At 41.5% G+C, this 17,908-nt stretch overlaps 1 pseudogene; it reads left to right on the top strand.

Annotated features, from left to right (window-relative positions):
- LOC140694622 (melanocortin-2 receptor accessory protein 2-like) overlaps window positions 1-12,929 on the top strand; it is a 72,163-nt pseudogene extending 59,234 nt beyond the window's left edge.
- Window positions 12,930-17,908: the final 4,979 nt, after the last annotated feature.

Raw genomic sequence — 17,908 nt, 5'->3', positions numbered from 1 at the left:
TGACTGGTAACATTTCAGATATACCAGAATTTTAGGGAGTCCATATAATTTCTAGAATATCTATGTTAATAATATTTTCTCATACAATATTACCTAGGAAGATTTATTATTCAGTTGACAATACCATGTTATTTAACATGCCAAATGAAACTTACTAGTTTAAAATCTCTCTTTGGGATGTTTCAGGGGCCCTCTGTAGCATCCCAAACTTAACTGGAGACTAAAAGAACTTTAATTGGAAATTGATATTTGGGTAGCTTGTTAAAAGATTTGAGAACACTTGGTCAGATAAACTTATAGTTCACTGTAAAGAAGTACTTATTCATTAACAAGAAAATACTTCAAAGGTAAAGGCAGAACAGATCAGTTAAGTGGTATAAGAAGTTTTACAATTTGTTACTGAAAGTGGATTAACATTTTAAGAAAATTTTGTCCTCTTAACAGTGAAAAAACCAAATCTAGTCTTGTACCAGCTTGCTTCTAAGATTCATTTACTTTGCCCAAGTTCATTGCAAACTTAGCCAATTCCGACCACGTACAAAACTCTTTCCTCAGGGTTCCTCTTCCACAAGCCTTCCACAGTTTCTATACTCATATTAGTGTGTCCCTTATTTTCTCTTCCATTCAGAAGTAACCAGCTTCAGGAGAAAGTCACTATTTTTCCTTAACAAAATATAATTCCATTCTTATATCTTCCTTTACACATTTCTCTTACTTTCCTAGGATTCTGAGATCATTCCCTTAATAATAGAGACTATTTCAGGGTGGCACCAACCATTTATTAATATTTCTAAACACCTTTAGTTTCTCTGTAAGAAGAAGTTACATGTTAAGTAATTCATATTTCAATCTTATTTTATCTGAAAATGGCATAGCTATTTAGTAAAATCCTATCAGTTAACTTAATTTAGCACATCTCTAGAATTTAAAGATACCAATCATTTAGAGATTATCTTAAGCATACATTTTAAAAATGAACCCAAAGCTCTCATCTCATTTGCATTTAATTTACTTAAAATTTTACCACACCACATTTCTATTATTTTTTTCTTGACAAATCTGCAACAGATATAACAGGATCTTATTTGACTTTCATTAAACCTAGGTACAGTAAAGGTATTATAGTTAATATTGATGACTTTAAAGATGTTTATATTAATTAGAACGTACTTAAACTGAACAATATCAAATATTATCGTAATATTGAATACTTTCCAGTTCACGTGAAGCTGAAATTCAATTTGGTCAGTTTCTATTTTAAAAATACTTCATTTGTAATCTCTTATTTTTTATGCCAATTAAGCAGAGCTCTTTGACTTTGATTTTTTTTTTTAGCTGTAGAAATATCTCACGTCTATAATGTGCATGCAGGCTTATAAAACGACAAAAGCTAGAGATCTCATAGCTTCACTTTGAAACTTACTTATAAGATAGGTATAATAATAGCTGGAGTAAGCTGAATTTGCTTGCTCAAATCACTAAGGCTTACTATTTATGAAACAGACATTTAAGATTTCTTGACAAAGTCTGAAGGACCCGTCAGAGTTCTGAGTTCTAAAATGCCAAAAATTTCTTGGCCTTAAGTTTTATCTCATTGAGCTAATTAGGCTCAGTCCTAGGTCACTGTTTGGTGAATTTACATTTCTGATCTGCAAGACAAAGACACACGCTTCCAGTTCCCCAGAGAACTGCTCTGTCACCCAGTCCCAATTGTATATCCTTAATTTGCTTTTTTGTATCAGTGAGAAGAGCTGTAAACAAAGAATTCCATGTTTTAAAACTTTAAGGTTTACTTTATCATGTCTTCCAAAGCTTGCATAACGCATTTAGTAAGGCCTCTTTTCCTTGAGTTATAAGTTAAACCCAGGGTAAACCTCTTATTATATGTTTTTATTAGCCACTGAATATTAGTTTTTAGTTTTACGTTATACTGGACGGCTCATGTAACTCTATTGGTTTCCTTTATTTGTACAATTAATATTTTCTGAGGGACAGATATGGGCCCAGCCTTATAATACCAAGAAGGGAAGCGTTTTTCCATTGAAACATATCTATCCCACAACACAATTAAGCAGAAAGTTTATATAAAGCCCATTTAAATATACCAATTTTAGAAACTTTTATCTCAATTTTATTAAATCTTATACCTTTAATTTTTATATTTATTAGGTTTAATCAGTAATTCCTATTTCTAGAAGGAGTGCCAGATGCTTTTTTGTGTGTGTGTGTGTTTGTGCATTGTATCTAATTTTATAGAAAAGTCTCTAGGATCCCCAAGTTTGAGCCAAAGGGCTTAGGGCCTTCTCAATTTTTAATTTGACTATTTGGTCTGTTGTTCCAATCATTGATCAAGTATTTCAGTCTATATATATATATATATATATATATATATATATATTTATATTTTAGCCCTATAAATACATATATTTTAAACTGTGTTAAATAAAACGGACTTGTTTGAACTTTAATGTTGGGGGCAGTAGGTGATCCCTTTGGCCCTTTTTCTTAACTTTACGTAGTGTAGTATCAAAACCTAGTATCTAAATCCAAAAATGTCCATTTTATTTGTCTCATTCAAAATAACCATTTAAAAATATTTATCCATTTGGGATAAGCCCCTTATCTTTTTTTCCGACATTTTTACAATCGTTTTTCCAATTATCAGCCTAATTAACATTAATTATTCTAAGTTTTTATTAGCATCTCTAAAACCATTGATAGGAAAGGAAAAACACAAATGTAGCATTTCAAACCAGTTTTTTTTTAAACTAAGTTCTTAGGTTAACCATTAAATATATTCTTCTACCTTTAAACTTGATTTTAATAGGTACCAATAAAATAGCTGTTTATAATGAGAGCTCTTTCAACTTTCACCAATTTAAAAGTTTTTCCAAATTAAAGGATCCATCATATGGCCATCAATTTATATATATGTAGATCGTGATTTTAAACCAATAAGATGAAGATGCATTTCCACATGAGAGTGGGGGTGTTGCCTAAATAAAATTCAAAAGTTTACTCTCCAAAAGCTAGAGGCCTTTGTGGCCCAGGCTGATGCAACAAAGGTTAAGATGGCAAAATGTCTGAAAATTAGTACTACAAAAGGATTGTTGAGAATCCCAATTTATTTGCGTGGCCACCATATGTACACAATACTTGTACCTTTTGCATGGCAGAGCCCAAGGTTTCCTTTAAAAAAAGGAAACACATATATACATACATACACACATATAAAACACTCGGAGAAAGATAAAATGTTTACAATTCAAGGACACAGGAAGAGAAATCCAAGTTTCCCCTAAAGGGGATTTCGTTTTTATAACTTCAGAATTCCAAAAACTGTTTATATCAGGCCTGGTTAGTTACTTTCAGAGTGAGATTTTTTTTTTCTAATTCCCAAATAATGTTGTAAGTCTTGTACGTATATAAACCTGGCTGGGGTATTAGGTGGAGGCTGGCAATCTGTTATTTCTTTTTCTTTTCTTTACTTTTTTTTTTTTAAATTCTATTCCCCATTGTAAGGTCGGGTTCTCAGAATAAAATTGCTAGTAAGATTTCCCACAGGGACAACTCTATGGCATGAAGTCTTTGCCCCTACCATTCCTGCAAGTTTCTCTGTCACGGAAGAAAGCTGTTACCAGCCAGGAGGAGGGTCCCATTTTTGGAGTTGAAAGGTTCCTCATAAGAGTTTTACTTTTATCCCGAAAAATTCAATGGAGGTAACCAAAGTGAGGAAAACATTAGACCAGCCTCTTACCTAACCACTCAGTCCTGAAGCCAGTGTCTTTCAACTTGGACCCGCTCAGGACGTCTCCACTGGGTGAGTATTTTCCTGGTATGTTTCCACCAGCCCCACTTCGGACGTCTATTCAAGGTGGCTATTTCCCGTTATGTTTCAACCAGGCCCCACCCAGTATGTCCCCACTAGGTGGGTAATTCCCCCCAGTATCTTTCAACTGGAGGGCCAGGTACCTGGAAAAACCGCCAAATAAATCTCAGGATCATCAACCAATATGGGAGATCCTAGAACCAGGAGAGACTCACCCAGGTTCATCTGGACTCCCCGAGGAGGCGGATGGGCACAAAGGGCCACTGCTGGTACCAAGGCTCCGGTTACTCGGGGAGTTCAGGTAGAGAGAAATCTGCTCTGGGTCCCTTTATGGTTTCCAAAACTGTTGACTGAAATACATGTGCAGCCTAAAAGTTAAGAGTTATGTTTTATTTGGCAGGAGGACTGAAGGCCAGATGACATCTTCTCAGATCGCCCTGAGGGACTGCTCCCAAGAGGTTGAGGAGGAGCTAGGATATATAGGAGCTTTACAACAAAGACCAGGAAGTTGGAACAATAAAAGACTGCTTCTTATCTAAAGAAAGCCAGGTATCTCAAGTTCAAGAATTTAGTGCTTTTCTATGTATGGGAGGAAGCAAACATTTGGACTCGGAATTCATTCTTTAGACAAGCACCTAGCTATCTAGGGCCAGTATCCTGTCCTTTCTTATTCTGAGTCTGCTCAGAGGGCACCATGGTGAGTGGCTGCAGAGGCTGGGCTGCAGGCCTGTCCTTGCTGGGGTGTGTTGGCAGCCGCTGATGACTTGGTTTCAGCATTCTTTGTTTACTGACATGGTTGCAATATTTTCATTCACATTGTAGTATTTTAGCTCACAGACTGATTATGGATAATCTGCAACCTTGGAAGGCAGCCGAGACCGAATTACTGCAGGTTCCTTCTACTTTAATAAGCCGTGTGCAAACATAAACATGGAGGAAGCAGACATTTGGATTTAGTGGTGTAGGGAAGGGTTTCTGCACATTACAGGAGAAGGCATGGCAGAATTCCTCTTCTTTGTGGGCAGGGACGTGAGTCCACCTTTCTTTTCTGTAGTGGTTTCTGAGAACAGTTAATGGTAATTAACCAACATTGACAAACGGTGGCACACATTGCATTTAAGAGCTGGCCGGCTGCAAACTTGTGTATTGGACAGGTGGATTTCATAGGCAAGTGGTCAGGTGGATGGGAGAGAGATGGAGCCCAGGCCTGGGCCCAGATTCATTTTTAAATCACCATTTCCTCACCATAGGGCCTTGGACTAGTATGTAACCTCTCTTAACTTGTTAGTGAATCTGTGAAATGGGCATGATAATATTCGTTTTTTCCTGGGATTGTTGTAAGTTGTAAAGAGTATTATAGCACACGTGAAGCACTTAACACACTGGCACTTAGCAGTGTTCACTGTGTGCGGCTTTCCCGCTTGGCGTGTGTCAGAGCCGTAAAGGCAGCATTTGTCTGTTGAGGATGCACTGGTAGCCCCTTGAATAGTTTGTGAATTTGGTGATTTCCTTTAATCCTTGTAACTCTGTGTGCCATGGGCAGTTCTTTTCATGGACAGATGAGGAATCTCAGGGTAAAGAAGACTGTGTAATTTGCCTAAACTCAGACCGTAATTTTGGGTGCAGGGCCTCAGTTCAGCATGGGCCCCTGTGCTTTCTGCCCTCTCCATTCAGCACCAGAGCACGATGTGGGTTCGGCTGTCTCCCAGCCCAGAATATCCAGCAGGCAGCAAGACACACCTGGCCCTGTGCTGCTTGAGCAAAAACTCCGGAGGGGAGGCAGTTACAAAAGGGATAAACATAAAAACAGAAGACTGCAAATTGTGATCAGCTCTGAGAAGGAAAGGAACACGCCTCGCCGTGCAGAGCTGGGAGATTTCCCGTCGGGGCTGCTCTGGGGGCGTTCATCTCAGCTAAACAAGCTCCGCTCCTGCACCAAGGCAGGAAGGCAGGGCAGGTGTGACCAGGTAGACTGGGCCTCGTTGATCATACTCATTCCCCATTAACGGCAGCTGTCACGGGCACTTAGCTAGTAAACAGATGTCGGCCACAATCATCACGCACCTTGCTTGGTAGTTTTATTGGCCCCACCTTTGAGATGAGGTCATTGAAACTGGGGAGTTTGTTGCATGCCCGTGGTTACCTTGGAAATACGGCCATTGGTCTTTCAACTTAGACTGTTTTGGCTGTCATGCCCCAACCCTGTGAATGGCATTGTGTAGCTTCTCCCAAGTGGCCCAAATGACTGACATTGATTCTCTTAATTCGTAGGAAATGGTATGTGACAATAGGAGAAAAAGGAAGTAAGAAATTATTTGGAAAAATTGAAAAAAATCCAATTCTTCCCCAGCTGGGGGAGCGTACCCTGTGTCACTCACCCCCCTCACTGCCTGGCACCTCCTCCCTGCCGACTCCGTGTTCAGAAGCCACTCTGAGCCTTTGAAGAACATTTTGCCTCATGACATTATTGACTAGGACCTGCGACCTCTCTGTCCCTGGTTTACACTCTCTTCAAAGCCATTTCAATTTTATGCAGGCTTCTCGGCTCATATGTAAGAATAACCTCTTTAAACTTCTTGATGCAGCTCCTTAATGAAGACCTTGCAAAGGAAACCTAGCCAAAGCTTGGGAGGTATGCAGATAGTGACTGTAACCTCAGCACTTTTTGATGTTCAGAATCAGAGGGGTGGGAGACTTAGGAAAGGCTTTTTAAGGTAGAAAGGGGAAAGTGAAAGGACGAAGGCTGTGTGAGACTGAAACATCTCTGTCTCAGCCAGCAAGGCACTTGAGTTCAGGATGGTGAGAGGAGAGTGCAGAGTTCTGACAAAGAAAAAATGGTGGGATGGGAGGGAGGACAGTTAGGTTCTTTACTGGGGAAGGAAAAATTGGGCTGAGCATTTCCTGGTTGAACAAGAGGATTGTGACATGATGTGCTTGTATTTTGGAGAGAAGGGTTTTGTGGGGACAGGTCTAGGGAGAACGCTCTCTGGATGGGGAGTCAGCACAACAAGGAACCACAGACAACCGGGCCGACCCCAGCGCCCCTGCTGGGGGAGAGGCTGCCCGCCAATTCGAGCCCTGGGGGCTGCTTCTGTCCCTTAGCTGGGGCCTCAGAGCTCCCTTTACAACCCAGTCCTGTTGATACAAGAAAAAATAAGTGGAGCATGAGAAGGGCTGTGTCCCAGGCTTTGGTTGGGCCCCTGGGATGTGCCTCGGCAGATGTTGGTCCTAGGCTTCGTGCAGGAAAGAATTCAAGAGCAAGCCAGTGTTGGGTAAAGGTAGATTTATTCAGAGAGATACATTGAACGGCAAGAGAAACACCACGAGGTGTGGGGGTTTGATGCTCAGATTAAAAGTAGGTACCCAATCCACAGACAGTGTGTGGGCCTTCTCCGAAGAGGGAGAGACAGGGGTGACCACGAGGCTGCGCTGTGTTGCTGGTTTTCCTGGGCTTGGTGGTTTCATATGCTCTTAAGTAGAAGGACCAGCCTAAGGGCAAGGGGATGGAATTCCCAGGGAGTTGGCCATTTCCCACCCTTTGACCTTTTGTGGCTAGTCTTGGGACTGCCATTGTGCCTGGGGGTGTGTTATTCACCATGTTACTATTACAATGGGTGTATAATGAAGCTCAAGATCTGCTAGAAGTTAAATCTCTTCATCCTTAGCCTCAAGGCCTATTGGGGGTTGAATCATTCACCATTTTGGTGTTAATTGCTGTGGCCTTCCTTGAATGGCTGTGCTTTGCCCCCTTCCATCCTGTCTCACTGTGATGACACAGAGAGAGCAAAGGTCTGACCCTGCCTGTGCTCCTGCATTTAACAGGGAGAGGTGTGGGGTGGGCTGAGGATGACTCTGTGTGGTGAGAAGAATGTTTCAGATTTTCGCTCGTGGGACATGGGGACCTTCCAGCAGCCACCTCAGATATATCTCACGGACATTATCGCTTGTGTCACTCATCTTTTTCTATTTTTCTTTTTTTTAAGTATTTATTCTAAATTTAATATCAGGTTTTTTAGGAAAGAAATTTCTCTTTATCTTTTCGTTGAGGCTCTTGTGGGGGGGGGAGGTAATTAGGTGTATTTATCTGTTAGTGAAGGCCCTGGGGCTTGACCCCAGGACCCCGTGCATGCTAAGCACACGCCCTATCACTGAGCTCTACCACCCGCCCCGTCATCTTTTTCTTTTTGCTTTAGCTGCCAGGAATCTTACAGCTGAATTTCTAGTCGGCCTTTAACACTTACCCTGACTTCATGGCATCCGTTTTTATGAATTTACCTCCCCCTTGTTTCATTTAAGTATTGAATCTCCATTTTCTCTTCACTCTCACCTTTGTCTTTTTGTTGTTACTGTTGTTAAGCTGTGTTTAAAAAATGTTAAATTTCTCTTTTAGCAGGAGGCTGAAAGTAAATATATATGTAAACAATCTTATCACACTTAAATGCATTTATACATTCTAAGCTGTTTAGTAGTTACTTAAAAACTGAATTGAATACTAAAGTGATACAATTTTTAAATTATTTTTTAGTTTTTTATCACGGTATAGCTGATTTACAATATGATATAAGCTTCTGGTGTACAATAGATGCTCCATTTATAGTTATTGTAAAACATTGGCTGTATTCCCTGTGTTGTAAGATACATCCCTGTAGCGTGTTTACGTTACATGTAGCAGTTTGTATAAGAAAGTTGGGTACCGCAGAGTTTGGGGCGTGGCTGTATCTGACCCAGGTTCTCGGTTCCCCTGCCTGTCAGAGCCCAGGCCCTCACTCTTGTCTGCAGGGGAGTGAGTGGAGGCAGCTCTCATCAGCGCTGGCACCACCCTCTGAGTAACAGTGACAGCAGTGACTGTGGACATGCAAAGTGTTGTTCCAGGACCTTTACATGCATTTCTTCATTTATTATTTAAAGTCCTCCTGTGAGGAATCGTTTAATGTTTTTAATGAATAGTACACTTTATTTTTATTTTGATAGACCAAACTTCCGGAAAAGTTACAGGAGTAGTACAATGAACACTTAGATACACTTCACCTAAAAGGGCAGTATTTGTCCGTTTGTGTCTGGCTTATTTTAGCATACATTTTGAAGGATCATCCATGTTGTAGCCTGAAACATTAATTTATTCTTTTGGTTTAATAATATCTTTTTTCTTTTTTTTTGTTTTTGGTGTATTTAAAAATAGTTTCATTGAAGTCTAGTCAGTTTATAATGTTGCATCAGTTTCTTGTTTACAGCACAACACTTCAGTTCTATAGGAACATACATGTATTCATTTTCATAATCTTTTTCAACATAAGTTACTAAAAGTTAGTAAATATATTTCCCTGTGCTATACAGTATAAGCTTGCTGTTTATTCTATACATAGTCAGTATCTGCAAATCTTGAACTCCCAATGTATCCCTTCCGACACCCTCTCCCCTCTGGTAACCATAGTTTGCATTCTATGTCTCTGTGCCTGTTTCTTTTCTGTAGATGTTGGTCTTGTTTAGTTTTGTTTTGTTTTCTTTCTTTTAGATTCCACATAAGAGCGATCTCATATGGTAATTTTCTTTCTCTTTCTGGCTTAATTCTCTTAGAATGACATTCTCCAGGTCCATTCATGTTGCTGCAAATGGCATTATTTTATTATTTTTTATGGCTGAGTAGTAGTCTGTGGTATATTTATACTACAACCTCTTTATCCAGTCATCTGTCATTGGACATTTAGGTTGTTTCCATGTCTTGGCTATTGTAAATAGTGCTGCTGTGAACATTGGCGTGCAGGTGTCTTTTTGAATTAGGGTTCCCTCTGGATATATGCCCAGGAGTGGGATTGCTGTGTCATATGGAAGTCAATTTTTTGTCTTTTGGGGAATCTCCATACTATTTTCCACAATGGCTCCACCAAACTGCATTCCCAGCACAGTGTAGAGGGTTCCATATTCTTCACAGCCTCTCCAGCATTTATTGTTTGTGAACTTCTGAATGATGGCTATTCTGACTTGTGTGAGGTGATACTTGATTGTAGTTTTGATTTGCATTTCTCTGATAGTGATATTGGGCATTTTTTCATGTGCCTATTGGCCATTTGTATGTTTTCATTGGAGAAAGGTTTGTTTAGATCTTCTGCCCATTTTTGGATTGAATGGTTTGTTTTTCTTTCTTATCAAGTGTAAAAGCTGTTTATATATTCTGGGAATTAAGCCCTTGTCAGTCTCATTCATTGCAAATATTTTCTCCCATTCCATAGGTTGTCTTTTTATTTTGCTTACTGTTTCCTTTGCTGTGCAAAACTTGTAAGTTTAATTAGATCCCACATATATTTTTGCTTGTATTTCTATTGCTTGTGTAGACTGCTCTAGGAGAATATTGCTGAGATGTATGTCAGATGTTTTGCCTGTTTTCTTCTAAGAGGTTTAAAGTGTCTTGCCTACATGTTTAAATCTTTAAGGCATTTTGAGTTTATTTTTGTGTATGCTGTGAGGGAGTAGTCTAACTTCATTGATTTATATGCAGCTGTCCAGTTTTCCCTACACCATTTGCTGAAGAGGCTATCTTTACTCCATTGTATTTTCTCAGCTCCTTTGTCAAAGATTCAATGACCAAAAGTTTGTGGGACTATTCTTGATCATCTTCTTTATCCATTCATTGATGGATGGATATTGTTTGTAACTTTTGGCTACTCTGAATGATACTGCTATGAATATTGATGTGCAAGTTTTTGTGAGAATATGTTTTCATTCTGTTGGCTGTAAAGTTGGCCCACCATATCTGTAGATTCCACTTCATGGATCCAGATGGCTGATTGTAAAGGGACTCGAACATCCTTGGATTATGGGATCCAGGGTGGTGGGTTCCTGAATCCAACCCCCCGAGGACACTGAGGGATGACACTATATGTAGGAGTGGAATTGCTGAGCCATATGATAACTCTAGCCTTTTGAGGAAACACCAGACTTTTCCAAAGAAGCTGCACCGTTGTCTCTTTCTACTGGCTGCATATGAGGGTTCCCATTTCCCTGCCTCCTGTCGGACACTTGTTATTGCCCATGTTTTGATTATAAACATCCTAGTGGGTGTAAGATGAGATCTCATTTTGATTTCGATTTGGCTAGTGATGCTGAGCATCTTTTCATATGCTTATTGGCCAATTGTGTATCTATTTAAATCCTTGGCAAATTTAAAAATTGGGTCGATTTTCTTTGTATTGTTCAGTTGTAAGCATTTGTTTTATATCCTGGATACTAGTCTCTTATTAGATATATGCTTGCAAAATTTTTCTCCTAGTCTGCAGATTGTCGTTTCATATTACTTTTTTTAAACATTAAAACAATTTCTTTATAGGGGAGGTAATTAGATTTATTCATTTTTTTTTACCAAGCATGCACTCTATCACTTGAGCTACCCCCTTCCCCTTTCATTTCATTTTCTTGATGATGTCCTTTGTAACAAATGGTTTTAAATTTCATGAAGTCCAGTTTATCTGTGTTTTTTTTTTTTTATCACTTCTGCTGTTGGTATTATATCTAGGAAAGCATAGCCTATCCTAGGACCACAAAGATTTATACTATGTCTTCTTTTAGAAAGTTTATAGGTTTAGATTTTACGTTTCTCTCTGTGATCCATTTTGAATTAATTTTTATTTGTTGTATACAATAGGGGTTCAAGATTCCAGATTCTTTCTTTTGCCTGCAAATACCCAGGTGACCCTGCTCCATCTGTTGAATAGACTATTCTTTCAATGGTGTGTTGTTGGCACTCTTGTGGAAAACTGACTGTAAATGTAAGTTTCCCCCCCTGGAGTTTTTATTGTGTCTCATAGATTTACGTATCCAAACTTATGCCAGTACCATAATGACTTGAGTACTATAGATTTGTAGTAACATTTAAAGTGAGTCCTCCAACTTTGCTCTTCTTTTTCCAGATTGTTTTGGCTGACCTTGGTCCCTTGCACTTCCATATGAATTTTGGGATCAGTTTTTGCAAAGAAGACAGCTGGAATTTTGATAGGGATTCCATTGAATTTGTAGATCACTTTGGGGAGTCTTAATATTTTTAACAATATTGTCTACCATTCCTCGAACATGGGATGTCTTCCATATATGTAGATCTTTTAAAATTTTTTTCGGTGAGACTTCAAAATTTTCAACGTACAAACCTTGTAAATTTTTGTTAAATGTGTCTCCCATTTTATTTTTAATGCTGTTGTAAATGGAAAGACTGAGGTTCTTAAGGGTGGGACTATATATCAATTTGTTTATTTCTAGGATTCCTACACAGCAAATACACTAGGTATATATTTGCTACATAAATCTATCCACAACTATTCCCTCACCCGTGTTATAAGAAAGCAAGACCCAGGTTAAGCAACCTGAACACCTACATGGAAGTGAGAAATGAGACCCTTGGGTGGGGCTTTGTGCAGATAATACTGAGAGCTTATTTAGGATGGCTTCATCTAAATTTCTTTTAAACAATCCTTTCAGTGTATATAGTCAGATACATTAAGAACATGCCCTTTTGATGTGCAGAGGAGCTAAGACTATGATTTTCAAATAATTCCTAGGGAGAATGTTGTACTTGAAACCTAATTTGCATCAATCTTTGAAGATTTATGTTTCAGGAGCTTTGACTAAAGAACACCTGTCTTTATTCAATAACGACAACTAAATGCTCAAGCAACATGTAAGAGTTTGAGCAAACTGCCCCCGCCCCGTAGTGCTGGTTGGCTGCCCCTGAAACTGGAGCCAGCGCTTACCTCTCCCAGGACGCTTGTGCTGATCTGCTCAAAGGGGTTCGTCCAACAGTTTGTCTGTAGTCTGTTGGACAAAGCCATAAAACATTGATTTAAGTTTGCTGGAATGGAATCTATTCTTATTAATATTAAGTAAGCACATATTGAGTGCTTAGTGTATGTTGGGAATTGTCACTCAGCCTCACATGAATATTATTTCTCTTAAAACCTCACATATTTCCTTGTTATTCCCACTTTTCAGATAAGGAGACTGAGGAATAGTTCTTCTCTCTTTTGGCGGAAGCTCATTATCAATGACTGGAAGTTGTAAGGAAAAAGATATTGATTCATCCAGAGAAAACATTTTTCTGAGAGTCAGTATTGAAGAGGGTGATCATTGTTCGAGTGAGAAGAGCCCCAGGTTGTACGGAGTCAGCATCCTTGTCCTGGACACGGCACGTGTAGAGCTGCGTGGTGGGTGAGGCAGCGCGGCCGCTCAGGGAACGAGGACGCCGGGCCATTGGGCTGTGCTCAGGCGCGGTGGGGCTTTCCCTTAAGGGCAGTGGACCGTCATTGACAGATTTTAAGTAGGGGAGTGGGGTGCTCTCGTAGATCACTTTTGTGCTTGTAAAATGCTTGCAAACATTTAGTAGGCTCGGCAGGAGGTGATGTGATGAGTCAGAGTAGGGTGGCTGCGAGGTGTAGCAGTGTTCAGTTTTCAAGTGGTTTTCAGTCCCAGGTTTTTGGCTCGGTAGCCGTGTCACTTTGAACGATGCACTCAAGGAAGTGAAACAATTTATCTAATCAATTGAAGCAGTGATGTACCCACTTCCTAGGACTGCTGTGGAGATTGAGTGAGATAACATGTGCACAGTGTGCAGCATGGACCCCAGCACAGAGTCAGTGCTGAGTGAGTGCCAGTGAGTACCTGGTAGGACAGGTGTGGGTGGTGGGACTCAGTGACTGAGGAAATCTGGGCCCTGAAGAAGGGGTCCAGGCCCATCTGTGAGTGATGGACCTGAGCTGGAAGAGGCAGTGAGACCTTCCCCTCCCGACCAGGGTTCCTGGGCAGGACGGCTATGGGAGGAGATCCGTGAAGTCAGCTCTGTGCAGGTAGAGTTGGAGGTGCCCTTGAGACATCTAAGTGCAGTGTCACGAGCTCAAAGAGGAGGTCTGGGCCCGGGCTGTGCATTTTCCTATAATCTCAATCCCTCAGGACGCCGAGGTATTGATCACTGAACGTGAAGACATACTTTACAGGACAAGTGAATAGTAGTATCATCTCTGTCATTAAAGCTCACGTCTCTTTATTCATCACTCACTTTGCTAATTGGGTACTTACAGAGCTCACTTCACCGCCCTCCCCTGGGCTCAGGCCCCACAGTAAAGGGCTGGTGAGCCTCCCTCCTTTCCAGAAGAAGACACATGTAGCTGGTAGCCTTCTATACCTCGCCAGACTTAGAATTTTAATTTGTTGTTTTAATTCAATTTTCTGTTGGCCATCTCCTGACAGGAGAGAAGTTTTACCTCATGGTCATGTTTCAATTAGCTGTTGCTGAGAATTGCTGATCTGATCCATAGTGTATGTATTCTATTAACTTTGTAGAGTACTTATCATTTTTCTGTCTTTGCCCTTTAATTTTGTTTGCCCCTTCAATGTTCTATCCTATTAGCGGCCATATTTTTTTTAATTAAAAAATGTCTGTTAGCAGTTAAGAAAACTAAAGCAAAGAAAAAATGCACATGATTCCTAAATTTAGAAAATATCTAGTGTGTTTTCTGTCTTGGCAATGGAGGATTCTAGAAACTTGTGAAAACCTTCATTACACAAGTTCCTTAAAATGCTGATTAAGAAATAAAACCTTCCTTCCTCATCTTTCATGCTGCACAGCTAATTGTCAAGAAAGTGAGGGGAAATCCTCAGAAGCCAAGACAAACCAGAAAGCAGAAATTCTCGGAGATACACGAGCCTTAGAATCCCCGGGGTGCTGGTTGGCTCCTGAACTGAGTTTCACTTGCCCTGACATGAGGGTCGGAGGTGAGCCCCAGGCCTCTGACACTGGGAGTTGGATGGCTGTTCCTATGTAAGGCCAAGCACATCCTGAGAAGCCTGCTTTACTAAAGGGTGAATTAGAAAGAAAGAAAAAAAAACATTCCTCAAGGCAAGAAAATAAGGAAAGTCAATTTTTTTTGGAACAGGGGAAAATAACAAATCCAAGGTAAGGATTTAGTTTAAAGCTGTTCTGGCATGAGAGTGACCACAAACTCCTGGCCGAAAATCACAGCTTCTCCAGGAATGAGAAGTTGTGTTTTGAATGAATCAGTGAACAGCCATTCCAAAAAAGACCTCCAGAGTCTTCTGGATCAAGATACTGGACCCAAACACCTCTCTTCCAAGGTCTCATTTAAATAACCAGAAAGCTTTTAAAGGAAAGAAGCCATAATCATAGTTCTATTTATTGTCATTACTATATGCTAGGAATTCAGAGGTGACTATGGAGTTGTCTCCTCTTTGATGGACCTTACTTTCTGTTTGTCATAGTTGGGGAGCTGGGTGGAGGGAGGTGTTAGTCTGTTGCAATTAGCCAGGAGAGGAGATTAAGAAAGCAGTGAAGGGTGGGTGAACTTTTTAGCTGAGGACAGTCCTGTTCAGTTGGCTTTTAATTGCAGGCTCGATGACTTGTCACTGGAGGGAATTGATCTTACAGAGGATGGACTTAACTCAGGCCTCTTCAGAATGGACAAGTGAACCTGGAGAAAGACAGTCAAAGCTGTGCAGACATTAAAGACCACGTGAACGTGCTGTATCCCTGAGCCAAATATAGGGCAAGTAGGCAGCACTTCTTGAGGACAGAGGAGTGGTTTTTAAGGTTCTCCAAGAATGAATCCCAGGGAACTGAGATGGTCAGTTGTCAAACTGTGACATTGCTCTTTGGACAGTGTACCCACCAAGGGTATTGGCCGTTTATAGGTTTTCATTTCTCTTTAATACATGTCAGGTGATGATGACGTGGGCACAAGCGTTTGACACCTTGTCGAGGTGACTTTGGGTACCTGCCTAGAAGCGTGGGCACAGCTGCAGCTGCGTCATACATCTTGCCGCCCATCCCGTTCCCCGGCTCCGTGATCACGGCAGAGTGGCTCCTTGACGACTTGTCCATCTCCTCTGTGACATCGTAACCCAACAAAAGACTGGAGTATATTAGCTTGGCTTTGTTCTTTTCCATCCTTCTCTTCGAATGTTGATGACTGATAGTGGACCCAGTTATGTTAGCAGATGTTTTACAAGTAGGGCTCTTAGAACAAACCTTGTAATCCCCGCTTTGTGATCTAAAGAAAGTTACATTCTTTCCAAATAGTTTTGATGCACTTATGTGGGAAATTGTTGTAAGTTTGAATATGTATTTCCTCTCTGAATCATCATAGCTAGAGATCAATGTGGGTAGACATGGAATGTGTATTCTGTATTTGAACTGCATGGTCCTCTAAATTCTCCACAGCTTTTTAATGTCATCACTGGAGTGCTACCTCCAGAGTGTCCCAAAGCATCCACCACTGCCTGTTCTTCAGATACTATGAGTTTCCAAGTTGGAGAAGGCTGCTGGCTGGTGAGGCATTCTCCGTCACATCTCTGGCTGGCTGATGTGGTCTTAGCACCCAAGACTTGGCAGACAGTAACTAACCACGATCACGTCCATTTCTGGAATACTCATGGAGGATTTTAGACCTATGCTAGTGGCATACGTTATTTCATTTAGTTTTCCCAAGAATCATAATTAGATTTTATCACCTGTATTAATACGGTAACTGTCAAATCGAGTGACGTGCAGACTTTGGACTGGAAATCGGGTCTTTCTGATCCCTGTCTCTGTTCCCTCCCGGGCCTATCCTTCCAGATGGCCAGGAGACTTCCTCTGTCTTGAGTTTCCTGCTGATGTTACCACTCTCTTTGTTTCTAGGAGAGGAAAACAAGTCTAAACTTACTTTCCAGTTGGAAATGGAATGGAGAGTTAACGTTGGAATCCGGGAGAGTCTCTCCTGTGTTGAAGTGGTCTCCAAGCCACTTCCACTGGGACGTCATGCCACTCTCTGGGCCCCTTGCTCAGCCTGTGCACAGGTGACAGCGCAGATGTGCCGAGCAGTCCTCCCGGACAGGGCAGTCGGTTGGAAATTAGTTTGGGGATTTGGTTCCATTTCATAGGTTCTTGAGTGTCTTGGCCTGGCACTTCAAGTGGGAGCATTCCCTGTCGCACAGACTCATGCTCTGGGCCCGTGCAGACCTGACATGGCCTCAGCCTGAGCCTCAGGGCCTGTGGTGAACCGGAGCATTTTAGTCCAGGTTCTACTGGAGGCTCTGACACTTCTGGGTCAGGGGACTTTTTCCAGGATGATAATAATTCCTCCCCGAGTTTCAGATGTCCTTGCCTGTGAGCCGGGGTAATAATCGTTTCTGAGATGATTGTAATGATTCAGTAAGGGGCGCAGCGTGTGCTGGCAGGTAGCTGCTGCTTAAGGAGCAGAAGTCGCAGTCACTCTGTCAGCCTCTCACTGTGTGCTCTGTGCTTTGAGAAGTTGTGTGTTTGGTGAAAGTCCCGTCCAAACCCTAGGGTCTAGATGAACTGTTGTTCCTTTACTTTCCCTTCCTTTTCCTCTTTCCCTTCTCTGTTTCTCATGTGTGGTTATCAGATTCCTCTGTTTCAGGGAATACAGGCCTTTCTAGTAAAAGGACAGGCTGAACGCAGAGAGGTGGGGCCCGGAGGGGTCTGGAGCATCTGCACTGCGCTGCTTCCCTGCGTTTCTGCATCCGGTCCCGTCAGTGCACGAAGTCAGCCTTCCTCTTCCTTCCTGTGTCATCGGGTCTCTGTTTTAAGGGAAAACTTTTATTCCGGGTCTTTGTTCACTTACATGTTTCGTTCAGATGCTTGTTGCTTTTCTCCCTGTGCTTCAGCGTTCTGAGGAGAGAATTCAGCAGTGCAGCATCCTCTCCGAGCTCTATGAGTTGATCGGCTTCCACTGCAAGTCCGCCTTCTTCAGGCGGGTGGCCCCCGTGCAGCGCGCGGCCCCCGGCATCCCAGAGCCTGGCGGGAAGACCTGCTACTGACTCCTCCTGCAGACGCTTCCTGGCTACATTCTGTCACTGGACCTGCAGGACTTCAGCAAAGGTGTTGGAACTAAAACATTGCTTCAGTCACATTAACCATGCCTGGTTTGGGCCCTGCTGTCCTGTCCCATCAGGGTGAATTCTGATTCGTGTAGAACAGGGCTGAGCAGAATTTTCTCTGTCAAGGGCTTGGAAGTAAGTATTTCAGAGTCTGCAAGCCTCCTGATCTCTGGTGCAGCTGCTCAGCTCTGCTGTTCAGACGCCAGA

The sequence above is a fragment of the Vicugna pacos genome, unplaced genomic scaffold (assembly GCF_048564905.1).
Source record: "Vicugna pacos unplaced genomic scaffold, VicPac4 scaffold_66, whole genome shotgun sequence".
Classification (NCBI taxonomy): domain Eukaryota; kingdom Metazoa; phylum Chordata; class Mammalia; order Artiodactyla; family Camelidae; genus Vicugna; species Vicugna pacos.
This window is presented reverse-complemented; position numbering and strand designations above follow the sequence as displayed.